At 41.4% G+C, this 20,104-nt stretch overlaps 1 non-coding gene across 1 annotated transcript; it reads left to right on the top strand.

Annotated features, from left to right (window-relative positions):
• The first annotated feature begins 4,726 nt into the window (after positions 1 to 4,726).
• On the top strand, positions 4,727 to 4,834 carry LOC130937532 (small nucleolar RNA R71). Its single transcript, XR_009068747.1, has one exon. It is a non-coding gene; the product is annotated as a small nucleolar RNA R71 (small nucleolar RNA).
• Positions 4,835 to 20,104: the final 15,270 nt, after the last annotated feature.

Here is a 20,104-nt window from a genome sequence, read left to right as displayed (position 1 = left end):
AAAAAATGAGTAAATGACGTAAAAATCCACTTTCGGGCCCACTTAGTGTGTGCTTGGGCTGAGCATTGAAGCTTCTATGTGTAGAGACTTTTCTTGGAGTTAAACGCCAGCTTTTGTGCCAGTTTGGGCGTTTAACTCCCACTTCTGTGCCAGTTCCAGTGTTAAACGCCGGGAATTCTTGAGCTGATTTGGAACGCCGATTTGGGCCATCAAATCTTGGGCAAAGTATGGACTATTATATATTGCTGAAAAGCCCTAGATGTCTACTTTCCAACGCAGTTGAGAGCGCGCCAATTGAGTTTTTGTAGCTCTAGAAAATCCACTTTGAGTGCAGGGAGGTCAGAATCCAACAGCATCTGCAGTTCTTTTCAGCCTCTGAATCAGATTTTTGCTCAGGTCCCTCAATTTCAGCCAGAAAATACCTGAAATCACAAAAAAACACACAAACTCATAGTAGAGTCCAGAAAAGTGAATTTTAAATAAAAACTAATAAAAATACAATAAAAACTAACTAAAACATACTAAAAACATACTAAAAACAATGCTAAAAAGCGTATAAATTATCCGCTCATCACAACACCAAACTTAAATTGTTGTTTGTCCCCAAGCAACTAAAAATCAAATAGGATAAAAAGAAGAGAATATACTATGGACTCCAAATTATCAATGAAACTTAGCTCCAATTAGATGAGCGGGACTAGTAGCTTGTTGCCTCCGAACAGTTTTGGCATCTCACTTTATCCTTTGAAGTTCAGAATGATTAGCATCTATAGGAACTCAGAATCCGGATAGTGTTATTGATTCTCCTAGTTAAGTATGATGATTCTTGAACACAGCTACTTTATGAGTCTTGGCCGTGGCCCAAAGCACTCTGTTTTCCAGTATTACCACCGGATACATACATGCCACAGACACATAACTGGGTGAACCTTTTCAGATTGTGACTCAGCTTTGCTAGAGTCCCCAATTAGAGGTGTCCAGGGTTCTTAAGCACACTCTTTTTGCTTTGGATCATGACTTTAACCGCTCAGTCTCAAGTTTTCACTTAACACCTTCACGCCACAAGCACATGGTTAGGGACAGCTTGGTTTAGCCGCTTAGGCCAGGATGTTATTCCTGTGGGCCATCCTATCCACTGATGCTCAAAGCCTTGGATCCTTTTTATTACCCTTGCCTTTTGGTTTAAAGGGCTATTGGCTTTTTCTGCTTGCTTTTTTTTTTGAATTCACTGCTTTTTCTTGCTTCAAGAATCATTTTTATGATTTTTCAGATCCTCAGTAACATGTCTCCTTTTTCATCATTCTTTCAAGAGCCAACAATTTTAATATTCATGAACAACAAATTCAAAAGACATATGCACTGTTCAAGCATACATTCAGAAAATAAAAAGTATTGCCACCACATCAAGTAACTAAACCAGTTTTAAGGATGAATTCGAAATCATGTACTTCTTGTTCTTTTGTAATTAAAACATTTTTCATTTAAGAAAGGTGATGGATTCATAGGACATTCATAACTTTAAGGCATAGACACTAAGACACTAATGATCAAATAAACATAAGCATAAAAATTCGAAAAAATAGAAAAATAAAGAACAAGGAGATTAAAGAACGGGTCCACCTTAGTGATGGCGGCTTGTTCTTCCTCTTGAAGATCTTATGGAGTGCTTGAGCTCCTCAATGTCTCTTACTTGCCTTTGTTGCTCCTCTCTCATGACTCTTTGGTCTTTTCTAATTTCATGGAGGAGGATGGAATGTTCTTGGTGCTCCACCCTTAGTTGTCCCATGTTGGAACTTAATTCTCCTAGGGAGGTGTTAATTTGCTCCCAATAGTTTTGTGGAGGAAAGTGCATCCCTTGAGGTATCTCAGGGATTTCATGATGAGAAATTTCCTCATGCTCATGTCTATGAGTGGGATCTCCTGTTTGCATTGAGCTCCTTCCACACAGATATCCATGAGTACTTGGTCCAACCTTTGATTAAAGTTGACCTTTTTTGAGTTTGAAAAGGGACCTCGGGGATCACCTTCTTCTTGGCCACAATTTCATAGAAGTGGTCTTAATGCACCCTTGAGATGAATCTCTCCATCTCCCATGACTCGGAGGTGGAAGCTTTTGCCTTCCCTTTCCTCTTTCTAGCGGTTTCTCCGGCCTTAGGTGCCATAAATGGTTGTGGAAAAACAAAAAGCAATGCTTTTACCACACCAAACTTAAAAGGTTTGCTCGTCCTCGAGCAAAAGAAGAAAGAAGAGAGTAGAAGAAGAAGAAATAGAGGAGATGGAGGAGGGCTTTGTGTTTCGGCCAAGGGGGAGAAGTAGTGTGTAGGTTGTGTGAAAATGAAGGAGTGAAGATGGGTTTATATAGGGGTGGAGAGAGGGGTAAGGTTCGGCCATTATGGGTGGGTTTGGGAGGGAAAGTGGTTTGAATTTGAATGGTGAGGTAGGTGGGGTTTTATGAAGGATGGATGTGAGTGGTGAAGAGAATGGTGGGATTTGATAGGTGAGGGGTTTTTGGGGAAGAGGTATTGAGGTGATTGGTGAATGGGTGAAGAAGAGAGAGGGTGGTGGGGTAGGTGGGGATCCTGTGGGGTCCACAGATCCTGAGGTGTCAAAGATAGCTCATCCCTGCACCAAGTGGCGAGCAAAAATGCTCCTTCTGCCAATCTTGGCGTTAAACGCCGGGCTGGTGCCCATTTCTGGCGTTTAACGCCAGCTTCTTGTCCATTCCTGGCGTTAAACGCCAGTCTGGTGCCCCTTTCTAGCGTTAAACACCCAGAATGGTGCCAGACTGGGCGTTAAACGCCCATTTGCTGCCCTTACTGGCGTTTAAACGCCAGCAAGTTTTTCCTCCAGGGTGTGCTATTTTTCTTTCTATTTTTCATTCTATTTTTGCTTTTTCAATTGATTTTGTGACTTCCCATGATCATCAACCTATAGAAAACATAAAATAACAAAGGAAAATAGATAAATATAACATTAGGTTGCCTCCCAACAAGGGCTTCTTTAATGTCAGTAGCTTGATAGTGGGCTCTCATGGAGCCTCACAGATGTTCAGAGCATTGTGGGAACCTCCCAACACCAAACTTAGAGTTTGAATGTGGGGGTTCAACACCAAACTTAGAATTTGGTTGTGGCCTCCCAACACCAAACTTAGAGTTTGACTGTGGGGGCTCTGTTTGACTCTGTTTTGAGAGAAGCTCTTCATGCTTCCTCTCCATGGTTACAGGGAGATATCCTTGAGCCTTAAACAAAAGGGAGTCCTCATTCACTTGAATGATCAATTCTCCTCTGTCAACATCAATCACAGCCTTTGCTGTGGCTAGGAAAGGTCTGCCAAGGATGATGGATTCATCCATGCACTTCCCAGTCTCTAGGACTATGAAATCAGCAGGGATGTAATGGTCTTCAATCTTTACCAGAACATCCTCTACAAGTCCATAAGCTTGTTTTCTTAAATTGTCTGCCATCTCTAGTGAGATTCTTGCAGCTTGCACCTCAAAGATCCCTAGCTTCTCCATTACAGAGAGAGGCATGAGGTTTATGATTGACCCTAGGTCACACAGAACCTTTTCAAAGGTCATGGTGCCTATGGTACAAAGTATTGAGAACTTTCCAGGGTCCTATCTCTTTTGAGGTAATCTCTGCCTAGTCAAGTCATCCAGTTCTTTGGTGAGCAAAGAGGGTTTATCCTCCCAAGTCTCATTACCAAATAACTTGTCATTTAGCTTCATGATTGCTCCAAGGTACTTAGCAACTTGCTCCTCGGTGACATCTTCATCCTCTTCAGAGGAAGAATACTCATCAGAGCTCATGAATGGCAGAAGTAAATCCAATGGAATCTCTATGGTCTCAGTGTGAGCCTCAGATTCCCATGGTTCCTCATTAGGGAACTCATTGGAGGCCAGTGGACGTCCATTGAGGTCTTCCTCATTGGCGATCACTGCCTCTTCCTCCTCTCCAAATTCGGCCATGTTGATGGCCTTGCACTCTCTTTTTGGATTCTCTTCTGTATTGCTTGGAAGAGTACTATGAGGGAGTTCAGTAACTTTCTTACTCAGCTGACCCACTTGTGCCTCCAAGTTTCTAATGGAGGATCTCGTTTCAGTCATGAAACTTTGAGTGGTTTTGATTAGATCAGAGACCATTGTTGCTAAGTCAGAGTGGCTCTGCTTAGAATTCTCTGTCTATTGCTGAGAAGATGATGGAAAAGGCTTGCCATTGCTAAACCTGTTTCTTCCACCATTATTGTTGTTGAAACCTTGTGAGGTCTCTGTTGATCCTTCCATGAGAGATTTGGATGATTTCTCCATGAAGGATTATAGGTGTTTCCATAGGGTTCTCCCATGTAATTCACCTCTTCCGTTGATGGGTTCTCAGGATCATAAGCTTCTTCTTCAGATGAAGCGTTCTTAGTACCGCCTGGTGCAGCTTGCATTCCTGACAGACTTTGAGAAATCATATTAATTTGCTGAGTCAATATTTTGTTCTGAGCCAGTATGGCATTCAGAGTATCAATCTCAAGAACTTCTTTCTTCTGATTCGTCCCATTGTTCACAAGATTCCTTTCAGAAGTATACATGAATTGGTTATTTGCAACCATTTCAATGAGTTCTTGATCTTCTCCAGGCGTCTTCTTCAGATGAAGAGATCCTCCAGCAGAGCTATCCAATGACATCTTGGACAGTTCAGACAGACCATCATAGAAGATACCTATGATGCTCCATTCAGAAAGCATGTCAGAAGGACACTTTCTGATCAATTGTTTGTATCGTTCCCAAGCTTCATAGAGGGATTCACCTTCCTTCTGTCTGAAGGTTTGGACTTCCACTCTAAGCTTACTCAATTTTTGAGGTGGAAAGAACTTTGCCAAGAAGGCATTGACTAGCTTTTCCCAAGAGTTCAGGCTTTCTTTAGGTTGTGAGTCCAACCATATCCTAGCTCTGTCTCTTACAGCAAAATGGAATAGCATAAGTCTGTAGACCTCAGGGTCAACCCCATTGGTCTTGACAGTGTCACAGATTTGCAAGAATTCAGCTAAAAACTTATGAGGATCTTCCAATGGAAGTCCATGGAACTTGCAATTCTGTTGCATTAGAGAAACTAATTGAGGCTTAAGCTCAAAGTTATTTGCTCCAATGGCAGGGATAGAGATGCTTCTCCCATAGAAGTCGGGAGTAGGTGCAGTAAAGTCACCCAGCACCTTCCTTGCATTGTTGGCATTGTTGTTGTTTTCGGCTGCCATGTCTTCTTCTTGTTTGAAGAGTTCTGTTAGGTTCTCTACAGAGAGTAGTGCTTTAGCTTCTCTTAGCTTTCGCTCCAAGGTCCTTTCAGGTTCAGGGTCAACCTCAACAAGAATGCTTTTGTCTTTGCTCCTTCTCATATGAAAGAGAAGAGAACAAGAAAGTATGGAATCCTCTATGTCACAGTATAGAGATTCCATGAGGTGTCAGAGGAAAAGAAGAATAGAAGGAGGAGGTAGAAGGATTCGAACTTATCAAGAGGGATAGAGTTCGAAATGTGCATTGAGGAGGAGTGTTAGTCCATAAATAGAAGGATGTGAGAAGAGGGGAAGAAATTTTCGAAAATTAAAGTTGGGAAAGAAATAAAGTGATTTTTGAAAAAGATTTTGAAATTAGAAATCAAAAAGATCTGGTTGAAAACTATTTTGAAGAAGATGTGATTAAGAGATATGATCGAAAAGATATAGTTTTAAAAAGATATGATTGAGAAGATATGATTTGAAAAACAATTTAAAAAGATTTGATTTTGAAAATTAATGACTTGGCTAACAAGAAATTTAAAAGATATGATTCAGACATTAAACCTTTCTCAACAGAAAAGGCAACATAATTGAAATGTTGAATCAAATCATTAATTGTTAGCAAGTATTTTTAAAAAATGGAAAGAAATTGATTTTGAAAATATATGAATGAAAAGATATGATTTGAAAAAGATTTGATTTTGAAAAATTATGGAAACTTGAAAAAAAATCTGAATTAAAAACAAAATCTTCCCTCTTGTGCCATTCTGGCGTTAAACGCCCAGAATGGTATCCGTTCTGGCGTTTAACGCCCAAAATGCTACCCTTTTGGGCGTTAAATGCCCAGTCAGGGTACCTGGCTGGCGTTTAAACGCCAGTTTTCCTTCATCACTGGGCGTTTTGAACGCCCAGCTTTTTCTGTATAATTCCTCTGCTGTATGTTTTGAATCTTCAATTCTCTGTATTATTGACTTGAAAAGACACAAAGAAAGAAAAAAATTTTTGAATTTTTTATGATGAGGAATAGTCAAAATGCAACTAAGATCAAATAAACAATGCATGCAAGACACCAAACTTAGAAGTTTGTATACTACTGACACTAACAAATTGAGAATACATATGAGAAACAACAAAACACTCAATACAAGAGAACGTAAAGATTAGAGCAAGGAAATCATCAAGAACAACTTGAAGATTAATGAAGACACATGAGTGAATTCGAAAAATGCAAGAAGAAAAGAAACATGCAATTGACACCAAACTTAAAATGAGACACTAGACTCAACAAGAAACATAAAATTATTTTTTGGTTTTAAGATTTTATAATTTTTTGGATTTTTTTTTTTGAAAATTGAGTGAAAAAGAAAATAAGGATATCAAAATTCTTAATAAGAATTCCAAGAATCATGCAATGTTAGTCTAAAGCTTTAGTCTAAAGAAATTAGACATGGCTAGCCAAGCTTCAGCAGGACATTACATTCAAGAGCTAAATTGATGAGAATCAATCAGCTTTGGTGATGATAAGAACATCACCTTGAAACACCAGAATTCATTCTTAAGAACTCTGAAGAAAAATACCGAAGCTAAGCAACAAGATGAACCGTCAGTTGTCCAAACTCAAACAATCCCCGGCAACGGCGCCAAAAACTTGGTGCGCGGAATTGTGATCATCAATGGCGCCATCAACACGGTACGCTCAATTGCAATCTCAACTCTTTATCACAACTTCGCACAACTAACCAGCAAGTGCATTGGGTCGTCCAAGTAATAAACCTTACGCGAGTAAGGGTCGATCCCACGGAGATTGTTGGTATGAAGCAAGCTATGGTCATCTTGTAAATCTCAGTCAGGTAGATTCAAATGGTTATGGAGGATTAATAATTAAAAGATGAATATAACATAAAATAAAGATAGAGATACTTATGTAATTCATTGGTGAGAATTTCAGATAAACGTATAGAGATGCTTTGTCCCTTCCGTCTCTCTGCTTTCCTACTGTCTTCATCCAATCCTTCTTACTCCTTTCCATGGCAAGCTGTATGTTGGGCATCACCGTTGTCAGTGGCTACTGTCCCGTCCTCTCAGTGAAAATGTTCAACGCGCTCTGTCACAGCACGACTATTCATCTGTCGGTTCTCGATCATGTCGGAATAGAATCCAGTGATTCTTTTGCGTCTGTCACTAACGCCCCACAATCGCGAGTTTGAAGCACATCACAGTCATTCAATCCTTGAATCCTACTCAGAATACCACAGACAAGGTTTAGACCTTCCGGATTCTCTTGAATGCCATCATCAATTCTAGCTTATACCACGAAGATTCCGATTAAGAAATCCAAGAGATATCCACTCAATCTAAGGTAGAACGGAGGTGGTTGTCAGGCACACGTTCATAGGTGAGAATGATGATGAGTGTCACGGGTCATCACATTCATCAAGTTGAGGAACAAGTGATATCTTAGAACAAGAATAAGCCGAATTGAATAGAAGAACAATAGTAATTGCATTGATACTCGAGGTACAGCAGAGCTCCACACCTTAATCTATGGTGTGTAGAAACTCCACCGTTGAAAATACATAAGTGATAATGGTGATCATTGGCTTCGGCCCCAGAGAGGGAACCAGAAGAACCAAGATCTGATCTAAGATAGCATAGGACTGATCAAAGATAAAAATACAATAGCAAAAGGTCCTATTTATAGAGAACTAGTAGCTTAGGGTTTACAAAAAATAAGTAAATGACGTAAAAATCCACTTCCGGGCCCACTTAGTGTATGATTGGGCTGAGCATTGAAGCTTCTATGTGTAGAGACTTTTCTTGGAGTTAAACGCCAGCTTTTGTGCCAGTTTGGGCGTTTAACTCCCACTTTTGTTCCAGTTCCGGCGTTAAACGCCGGGAATTCTTGAGCTGATTTGGAACGCCGGTTTGGGCCATCAAATCTTGGGCAAAATTTGGACTATTATATATTGCTGGAAAGCCCTGGATGTCTACTTTTCAACGCAATTAAGAGCGCACCAATTGAGCTTCTGTAGCTCCAGAAAATCCACTTCGAGTGCAGGGAGGTCAGAATCCAACAGCATCTGCAGTTCTTTTCAGCCTCTGAATCAGATTTTTGCTCAGGTCCCTCAATTTCAGCCAGAAAATACCTGAAATCACAGAAAAACACACAAACTCATAGCAGAGTCCAGAAAAGTGAATTTTAAATAAAAACTAATAAAAATGTAATAAAAACTAACTAAAACATACTAAAAACATACTAAAAATAATGCCAAAAAGCGTATAAATTATCCGCTCATCAAGATTCAGATGAGATCATCCGGGAAAGGGGAGTAGGAATGATGACCTGTGGGCCAGATGGACCCGACCCCAACTTCCTCGGGGGAGATCAGACAGAGGATCCTACCCTAACCTTTTTCTACTGTTGGAGATTCTGAGCCACAACTGTCTTCTATGTGTTCTGAAGAAACTTCATAGCTGATTTCAGAGCCATAATTTCTACAAAACAAAATGGGATACAGTCAAAAATGACAATTACATAATAGAATTCAACAAGTAAAGGAAAGGGAGCTACTGAGCTCGGACTTCAGAAGCCTGGATTTCCCAAAAATCTTTTCGTGTCCAAATGGGGAGCTTGGCCCCAAGTATGCAACAAAAAGTCTACAACACCCCTCTCCAGGTTGTCTAAATTGGCTACATCACGACTAAGGGTTATAAGGGTATCTTGCCAGTACATGGAAAAAGGAGGTTCTTGGTTTTCGGGTAAAAAGAATGGTTTAACACCCTTAGCACTCTGGACCTTAAAAAAATGATTTTTGAAATCATGAAAGGAATCGTCAAAGATAGAAAAAACCTTCCGACCTTGTACAGCTCGGAAGGATATCCACCCCGACTTTTTTGTGGAACTATATGGTTTTGTTGCAAAAAAAAAAAAGATAAAAGAGACATTTAAAGAAAGTCGAACATCTAGCTCCCGACATAGGAACTGGTACATTTTTATGAAAGCCCAAGAGTTCAAGTGTAACTGAGAAGGGGCAAGATTAGAAGACCGTATCACATCCATCTCAAAGTCTGTAAAAGGTAATCGGACACCTAACCTAGTGAAGAAAAAGTCGTAGGCATAGAAGAAAGGTCGTTTATAATTCTCTAAAGGGGGGGAAACACACTCTCTCCTCTAGATCGGGTAGCTCTAAAACATAGTTCCTTTCATCTTCCCTATTCTCACATATGCTATGATGCCTACAAAATTCATCACAATACTCTCTATCAGTCACAGGGACGAAACTAAGGATGATAGTATCTACTATCTATCCAAACTTGAAGACCAGGAGGGACCTTAGTCGACATATTTAAAATAACACGGCATGACATAAATGCTACACCTACAAATGCAAAAGTAAAGCAGACTGTTACTAAAAGAAGTCGAACTTCGTCCAAAACAGGTCTTGTAAATCAACAACACCAAAAAGAAAGCTACTCTTTTCAAAAATTCTCCTACAACGCAACCAAATGGTGCATCTCCTATATAACGTTGTCATATTAAAGCGGCACCATTAGGGGAAACACAATACACAAAGGGTAACAGCTAAGGTAATACAAAAAAAGTTCTTTCAGAGAAGAGAGAATCTTTCAGAATCTTTTTGGAGACAAGTATTTTTCCAAACAAAAGCACAACAACAGTAAAGGCAAACTCAACAAAAACAACAAGCCATCCCAAGCAAACAGAAATGAGAATTCGAGGAAAAGAGAAAACGAAACCAACCTCGAAGAAGATTAAGGAGTGTAACGACCCAACTTCCAATACATCAGGATCATACTAACAGTAAGGCGTTACTAACCTATTTTCCTTATTAACTATTTAATATTAAGCCTATAGTTCGATATCGCTTTTCAATTTTTAAGAAAATGTCAGAAAATTTTGTTTTTATTAATTAAAATTACATATCAAACATTTCCAAGTACATTTTAGCCAATGTAACTAAAATTATGTCGATGTAGTTAAATGATGTTAATTCCCATTCAAAGTCTGGAAGGTTTACGTGAATGAATAAGTGTGCACTTTTACAGTATATTAACAAAATCCAAATTAAATCAATAAGCTTTCTGAAGTTGCAATTGTAAAACCATTTCACCAAATCTATACATTATACATATTATATGATGCACCCATTTATTCGTACTTCCAACAATACCATCGAAAGCAATGTGGTTAATCTTGGTGTTTTTATTGAATAATGCAAGTTTAAAGAGAAAATATGGCATACTTCTGGAACTCATTATAATTTGTAAAATTAAAGGTAAACTAGATTAAACCTTGGAGTGCGGAATATTATAGTGCAAAATATTATAAAAGATTATTTGGAAGCTAAGTTGATTAAGTTGGAAGTTTATATACATGGTGAAAGTATTCCAGATTCAATGATTAATCATTTAATCAACCTTCACAATGCCATCAAACAAACCAACAAGTAGCAACCAATTCAGCATAATTAAATAAAATCAGGATTTTCAACAATTCCAAAACAATTTGAAAACTAGTAATAAGAATCACAGTCTCCAACCAAAATCAATTTCATCATTCACAGCCACAATTCAACCAATTATCATCACAATTTCATCACAATTGATCATATTCACAATTACCAATAATCCCAATATCATCAGTTTTCAATAATTAGCCACACAAGACATTTATAAATTATTTGTAATTAGTTACTAAACTTCAATGGCATGGCTTGCTCGGGAAGACCGTCCAATTCTCCAGAAAGAATCAATTTAAACCCTCTAATTGTTTCTGCTAGACCTACATATTTTCCTGGCGAACCGGTAAATACTTCTGCTACGAAAAAAGACTATGATAAGAAACACTCAATTTTTCGTGCTCTTGCTACAGTTAAGCGATCCTCTTCGGATAATTCGTCCAACCCAAGGATAGCTATAATGTCCTGAAGTTCTTTGTAACGCTGTAAAGTTTGTTTAACTCTTTGCGCAGTTTCATAATGTTCTTCACCACCAATCCGAGGTTGGAGAATAGTTGACGTTGAATCTAAAGGATCTACAGCTGGATAGATACCTTTGGCAGCCAATCCTCTTGATAGCATTCATAAATTAAAATAGGTAATTTTAAAATAAACTTCCTACCTCTGAATGTCAAAATTAGAAGAAATTTGAGATGGGTTGTGGCGGCCAAACCTCCCTCTCCTCTGCAAATTTCTCCTCCCTCTTCACGTTCTATTCATCCCATCAATAATAGCAACTTCTAATTAATGGTGATGAGATACTCTCATTGTGCTCCTTCTCTGTCACAACCTCCTTCACGCGTCACTCCCCCTGGTTCTCTCTCTCTCTCTCTCTCTCTCTCTCTCTCTCTCTTTCTCTCTCTGTCTTTTGGATGCGTCCTCTTCTTCAGCAGCGGCAAAACCAATGGCAGTGACAACACTGAGCAGAAATGGCGATGGCCTGGCAGCAACCTTCTCCCTCTTCTGTTTGCGCATCATTCCTCCTTCTCTGTTACAACGTCGACAGCGCAGCGATGGGCGTGGCAACAACTGCTAGGGTTTGACAATGACGGCGGTGGCGTCTTTGACGCGGAGCTCGACAGTAACCAGGCGTGACAGAGCTGGCGCCGTCCTCTCCTCCATCGCATCTTCTCTCTCTCTACTCTTCGTTGGCGATGCGTAGGACATCGGCTCCAAGGCAGATCGACGACGCTGCTTATGACGGGCTCCACGGCGGTGAGACGGGACTGCAGCGGTGCCTTCCTTCTCGAACTCTTCCTCTCTGTAACACCCTACCATACAGAGTCTTATGCTTAAGTCATAATTCAGAGATGGCAAGGTATTACGACCTCTAAAATAAAAACTTAGTACGTATAGTAGTATGAATGATTGATTATAACTAGGAGCCTTTGTAGAAAAAGGGGTAAACAAAAAAAATCGCAACTCAAAAGCGCAACACTCCGATCGAAAACGTAACGAACAAGGGTAACCAACGCGAGATTATATATATACAAAGGAGTGTCAAAAACAGGAATATCAAGACTCAAGATCCGGCTGCGAAGATAACCGGTCCGAGCATAGCATTATATACATATGATAAAATAAGGAAAACCCCAAAGGAAACCCAAAGGGACACAAATACAGAAAACCTATTCTCCAAAATCTCCCATAAGAGGAGTCATCACAGTTTGTATTATTTAATGGAGATAAAAGTATCTAAGCGAAACATATAAACCAAAACATAGTCCCGAGAACAAAGGATCTTCGCAAATCTAGAAGTCTCCAGCATGCCTCAGCGGGAAACCTCACGTCCTGCATCTGAAAACCACAAAATCCGCATGGGTGAGAACCAGAGGTCCCCAGCATGGTAACAGCTTCCACATATATAATATATAATAATAGAGGAAAGCCAAAGGCAATCCTAGAACTTCCTCCAGATAATATCAAAGCTTATAAACAAGCTACACCATATAAGGGCATCTGACTAAAGATTCTTCAGTCTAACTAATACTTCCCTTTCCAATTCCTTCAAACCTCCCAACCACCAGCAGGAGTATATTATAGCAAACACAGTTATATCAGACAAAGAATATACAAATAGGAGCAGTTAAGACATTTAGACAATTAGCAAGTAATATGCAGTCAAATAGGCAATCTCAAACAATTCACATAGTATGCATATGATGAATGCCTGTCCCTAGTGGCTGATGATATCATCTTGTCGGTTATAGAGCCAACCCGACAAGTCCTGGTCGCTAACCATTGGACTGTCCCTCTGTCGCGCATCCCCAACTCGAGTTATACTCGTTATAAACTTGATCATAACCATGATCCATATCCATCACCCTCACTGGTGAATATTTCGGGGGCGAGCTCATCCGGGTCTTTCACAGTGCCCGGCCACACTTACGACATAGGGTCAACAGAGTCTCGAGCCTCCACCTGGAGCACGTGGTGGCTAGCCACTGCTTCCTCCCAGGGATCTCGTGCCTCTGATAGTGGAAGTGCAAATCTCAATTATCAATAATTCAGCATAAACATGCATGAATTCTCATCCATGGATCAACATCCATATCAGCCATCCGGCTCACGGTTCAGTCCAGAACCAGCCAATATTCATAGCATACACAGCTATTCCGGCTCACGGTTAAATCCATAACCAGCCATTTCATTAACAATTACAGCCTTTCGGCCCATGGTATAACAAGCACTTCCACCACCATCCTCCGCGTCTCACATAATCATCTTGATCCTCATTGATCATTCATTTTTCCCTTGCTTCACTCGCAAGTTACCTCATTCACTAGCCCCTTTTTAATAGCTAGGCATGTCATAATGATTTAAGACATAAATGGTGAGATCGGAGGTTTAGAAGTATGAGATTTGGCTTTTAAAACTCAAAAATCAACTTTGGGATGAAAACAGGGCCACGCGTACACGCACTCCATGCGCACGCGTGGATGGCCTCAAAAACTCATCGACGCGCAAGCGTCATGCACGCTAACGCGTGGATTACAAATTTGCCAATCGACGCGCACGCGTCAACCACGCGTACGCGCGGGTGTTCTCGTACCCCAGGCACAACACTGGCACAATTCTGGCATAACTCTCTGGAAAATGGCTGGGCATTGGGTGCAGCACCATCGGCGCGCCCGCGCACACCACGCGCACGCGTGGATGGCGCTTTCTGGAAGATCGGCGCGTACGCGCCAGGTGCGCCCACGCGCAAGGGGTCATTCTGCTAAAAATTTTCTAAGTTAAAAGCTGCAGAATTTCACAGATTTAAACCCCAATCTTCCAACGGACATAACTCCCCCATTTTAAATCGTTTTTCACCCATTCTTCGAACGGCATGGACATCCCGGATCCAATTTCATTTCTAAAAAGATTTGGTACAAAACAGAGATCCGTAGTCCAAGTTATGTCCCGCCAAAGTATGCCCAAAAACCATGTTTTTCATAAAAACCACAAAGTGCCATTTTCAAAATAAGCCATTTCCAACTCTTTTCAAAATCAATCAAAACATGCCATTTTCATCCCTTTCCTTTGAAATCAATTAAAATACATCAATTTCAACATCAAGCCTCCTCAACTCACACATTGACACTTTACCACAAATTACAAAATCACTATCTCATCATTTTAACCCACTTCACCCAAGTGGCTCAAACTCAAACACATTGACATATCATATACTATTCCTCATGCCAATTCTCAACAACACCAATTCCAATAAATCATTATTGTACACAATCAACATCATACTCACCATCAACATGGTTCAACCCACAATTCAACCATAACCAATCATCAAGCATATATCACAACATGCATATTTCTCATACATCATACCACCAAGGCATCAATAATCATCATCACATATATGACCACATCATATATCTCAATCATTCAACACATCAACAATTCAATGCCTATCTTAGGGCCTCTAGCCTAAGTATTTCCTACCATATTACATATTAGATACGGGAAACCAAAACCATACCTTAGCCGAATTCCCCAAGCTCCACCGGAGCACTTCCAAATCACTTATCCACAAGCTCTCAAGGCCTCAACACCTCCAAGAACAGATTTTTCACCACCAAATCCCTTTTTCAAGCTTTTCAAAATCACCAATCAAGCTCCAATATTCACATATATACAACCTAAGCCACAATCATCATGCCCATACACAACATCTCAATACCCAAACATCATAAAACCACAAATCACACTAGGGTTAAGAATCTTACCACACCCAAGGTCCAAGGAGACAAGATTAACCTTCTCCTTCAAGAGAGTTGGGTCCTATAACATCAAAGAACCCAAAATCTCAACATTTCACCCATGAAACTCGAAAATAAGGGCTGAAATTTCGAACAGAAACACGTGGCTTACCTCAAGATTAATTGTATGGGTTTTGTAGAGCTCTCCGCGGTGAACGCGTGGCCGCAAACGGAGCGGCAATCGGAGCTCTAGATCAAAAGTTATGGTAATTTGAAGATCAACCAAGGGAGAGAACTTGAGAGAGTGTTCTTCCTCCCTTTCTCTCTAAGTTCAGCGTGTTTTTGAGTGTTGTGAGGAGAGAGAGAGAGCTGAAAACTAGGGTTTTGGTTTAGTTATGTTGGGCCAAGGGCCCACTTTGGGTCCGGTTGGCCCGGTTTGGCCCGTTCGGTCCAATCTTGGTCCGAATTCTATAAAATTGGTACCAAAATTCTCGTCTCAGTCTCCTCTATCACATTTAGCCATAAAAATCACATTTTAGGCTTTCTAGAATAAATTCTCATTTATGGGTTAATTAGCCGTTAATTAACTGGGTTTTACATTCTACCCACCTAATTGGGAATTTTGCCCACAAAATTCAAATGCAATTACCTGAGAATAAATGCGGATAATCCGTTCGCATCTCCGACTCAAGTTCCCAAGTGTGTTCCTCAACACCGCCTCAACTCCAAGCCACTTTCAATAAAGAAACCTCTTTTCCACGCAACCGTTTGATACTAGTATCATCAATTCTGACCGGAGCCACTGGAAGCGTCAAATCTTCCCTTAACTGAACCGACTTAGGTTCTAACACATGGCTAGCATCAGGAGTGTACTTCCGAAGCTGCGACACGTGAAACACGTCGTGCAGGTTCGAAAGATGAGGTGGTAGAGCCATCCGATACGCCACCGGTCCAATCCTCTCTAGGATCTGAAATGGACCAATGTATCGAGGATTCAACTTCTTTGCCTTAATCGCCTTACCTACTCCCGTAGTCGGAGTAACCTTAAGAAAAACATGGTCCCCTTCCTCAAATTCTAAGGGCTTTCGCCTTTGATCGGCGTAACTCTTTTGACGACTCTGCGCCGTAAGCATCCTATCTCGGATTTTCTTGACTTGCTCAGTGGTCTCAGTTATCATTTCTGGCCCCAACAAGCTTTTCTCTCCAGCTTCATACCAACATAGCGGAGATTGACATTTCCTCCCATACAAGGCCTCATACGGAGCCATTCCAATGCTCGCATGATAACTATTATTGTATGCAAACTCCACTAATGGCATATACCGATCCCAACTCGCCGGTTGGTCCAAAACACAAGCTCTCAACATATCCTCTAGTGTTTGGATCGTCCTCTCAGATTGACCATCTGTTTGAGGATGGTAAGCCGTGCTCAAGCTTAATCGGGTTCCAAAAGCCTTCTGAAATGCACCCCAAAACCTTGAAGTGAAACGAGGATCTCTATCAGAGATTATAGTAGCAGGTACACCATGAAGTCTCACAATCTCCTTTATGTATAACCGTGCTAGCTCCTCAAGGGTGTAAGTCATACGAATGGGCAAAAAGTGAGCTGACTTCGTCAGTCGGTCCATAATCACCCAAATAGCATCAAAACCAGCCCTAGTCTTTGGCAATCCTGACACAAAGTCCATTGCAATACTTTCCCACTTCCATTGTGGAATCTCTAAAGGTTGCAACATACCTGCAGGCTTTTGATGTTCAATCTTTACCTTTTGACAAGTTAAGCACTTTGAAACATATTCCGCCACATCGTTCTTCATACCCGGCCACCAAAACATCGCCTTTAAATCATGGTACATCTTAGTACTTCCCGGGTGAATGGAGAATCCGCTTTTGTGTGCCTCCTTTAAGATATCTTGCCTCAAAGTGCCAACATCCGGCACAATGATTCTACCCTTGAATCTCCATAACCCATCTTTTTCTTCCGACACTCTCCACTGTTTTCCTTGCTCAATGGCCGGTAACACCTTCCATAACGCTTCATCATTTTGATGAGCCTTTAGGAGTTCGGACTTAAAGTCACTTGAGATTTCTAATCGGCTCAAACATAAAGTTCCGGATACTTCTCGAGCACCAATTTTAAGACTCTCGAATCCCTTGAGCAACTTCTCCTCTTGAAGCATCATCCAAGCCGCATATAACGACTTCCGACTTAACGCATCCGCCACTACGTTCGCCTTTCCCGGATGGTAATGCAACTCAAAGTCGTAGTTTTTCAACAATTCCATCCACCTTCTCTGCCTCATATTAAGCTCTTTTTGATCAAAGAGATACTTCAAGCTCTTATGATCAGAGAAAACTTGAAACTTAACCCCATAGAGATAATGCCTCCACACCTTCAAGGCAAACACAACCGCAGCGAGTTCCAAATCGTGCGTAGGGTAACTAACTTCATGAGGTCTCAACTGTCGTGAGGCATACGCCACCACATTATGGTGCTGCATCAGCACGCACCCTAGACCCTTCAATGAGGCATCATAATACACCTCGAAAGGCTCGTTCGGCTCGGGTAACACTAACACAGGTGCAGTTGTCAACTTTTTCTTCAATGCCTGAAAGCTCTCCTCGCACTCAGGAGTCCAAACAAACGGAGTGTCTTTGCGGGTTAACTTTGTCATTGATAACGCTATCTGTGAAAAGCCCTTGATAAACCTTCTGTAATAGCCAGCTAAACCCAGAAAACTCCTTATCTCTGTTATGGTGGTTGGTTGTTTCCAATCCATCACCGCCTCCACCTTAGTTGGATCTACTGCTATTCCCTTCCTACTCACCACGTGACCCAAAAACTTCACCTCGCTCTTCCAAAACTCACACTTAGACAGTTTTGCATAGAGTTTCTTCTCCTTTAGAATCTGCAACACGGTCCTCAAGTGTTCCGCATGCTCTTCTTCAGTCTTGGAATAAATCAGTATGTCATCAATGAAGACAACAACGAATTTATCTAGAAACGGACGGAAGACTCTATTCATGTAATCCATGAATACCGCAGGAGCGTTTGTCAACCCAAAAGACATTACAGTGTACTCGTAATGACCATAACGAGTTCTGAAAGCGGTCTTAGGGATATCCTCACCCCTCACCCTTATCTGGTGATAACCGGATCACAAATCAATCTTAGAGAAAACTCCAGCTCCTTGTAACTGATCCATGAGATCATCAATTCTCGGCAGTGGGTACTTATTCTTTATTGTAACCTTGTTCAACTGCTTGTAATCCACACAGAGCCGCATACTCCCATCCTTCTTCTTCACCAGTAACACTGGAGCACCCCACGGAGAGACACTTGGTCGTATGAAATTCTTTCCCAACAAATCCTCTAACTGAGACTTTAGCTCGTCCATCTCTAACGGTGACATTCTATAAGGAGCACTTGAGATTGGTCCCGCCCCGGGCACCAACTCAATAGCAAACTCAACCTCTCGGTTAGGTGGAAACTCATCAATATCATCGGGAAACACTTCCGGAAACTCACACACAACCGGAATTTGCTCCAACCTTTGATCATCACCTGAAACACCCGCGGTTAACAACATGATACCCTGACATTCGGTTCCAGAACAGTTCACCATCATCGAATTCAAGTAATAATTATTCACCACGACCGGCCCTTCTGTATCTTCCGGCATAAAGTACACCGACTTTGTAGAACAATCAAGCAGAACATGGTTCTTAGATAACCAGTCCAATCCCAAGATAAGATCAAGACCGACCATCGGTAAGCAGATTAAATTATGAACAAAATCACGCTGCTTGAACCTAAAGGAAACTTCCGGGCATCCTAGCCTAGTTACCATGGCTTCGTGGGTAGCATTGTACACTCTTAGATCATAACCTAAGGTTACAATCTTCAAGCCTAACTCATGGGCTTTCTCAAATGCAATGAATGAATGTGATGCTCCCGAATCAAATAAAGCATTTAAAGTTTGACTAGCCATTTCACAGTTACCTCGAATAAGTGCCTCGGATCCCTCAGCTCCTACAGCTGAAGTGGTGAACACCCGACCAGTCTGTTGTGCTTTCCCAGCACCTTGTTTCTGCTTTTCCGGGCAGCTTGCGATCTTATGCCCTGCTTTTCCACAATTGTAGCACAAGCCCCATCCGGCCTTGCATGGTGCTCCCGAATGGTGACTTCCACACCTAGTACAAGCTTGATCATTCTGAGCCTGCTTCCCAAACTTCTTTCCTTGGGAGTTGTTGTTGTTGGGCCTCCTGAAAGAGCCTCCCCTCTTGAAAGACGGACCTCTAGGTGCAAAGCTCTTCCCTCGGTTCTGTGGGAATGAACCTTTGTGACTCCCTTTCTCAGCGGTTGCCCTTTTCACACACTCTTCAGCAACCCTACACTTGTTCACTAATTCGGAGAAAGTCCTAATCTCCATTGGCCCTACTGAACTGAAGATATCACTCCGGAGTCCTCCTTCATACTTAACACACTTCCATTCCTCATATTCCACCGGAGTCCCTTGGCACATACGAGAGAACCTGAACAGCTCCTCAAACTTGTCAGTATACTCTGATATGGACATAGTACCCTGGTTCAGCTGTAACAATTCAAGTTCCTTAGCCGTCCTAGCAGAAGCCAGAAAGTACTTCTTATAGAACTCTTCTTGAAAGACATTCCAGGTGATATAGTCATCACCCTGCTGCAGAAGACGTCGGATGCCTTGCCACCAATGCGACGCTTCACCGGTGAGCATATAGGTAGCAAACTCGACACGTTGTCCTTCAGGTACCACTTGCGCTTGCAGCGCTCGCTCTATAGCCTGAAGCCATGTATCAGCCTCGGTCGGACTAGTAGTTCCCTTGAACTTAGGCGGATTAACCTTCAAAAAGTTTGCCAGTGTCATCGGGCCTTGAACTCCACCTCCATCATTACCATGGTTGTTCATCTGTTGACCAAGAGCCTCAGCAGTGGCTTGCATAGCAGCAGCCATGTTCTCCAACGCAGCCATAAAGTTCACCGGGTTATTAGGGTCATTCTTCGGTGCACGAGCATTCGTACGACCTCTCGCACTACCTCTACCGCGTCCACGAGGTGCCATCTGGTTCCTATACACACCCAACAATCGATATTA

This window comes from Arachis stenosperma, chromosome 6, assembly GCF_014773155.1.
Source record: "Arachis stenosperma cultivar V10309 chromosome 6, arast.V10309.gnm1.PFL2, whole genome shotgun sequence".
Lineage (NCBI taxonomy): Eukaryota > Viridiplantae > Streptophyta > Magnoliopsida > Fabales > Fabaceae > Arachis > Arachis stenosperma.
Note: the sequence above shows the minus strand (reverse complement) of the source record. Positions and strands in the feature narration are given on the sequence as shown.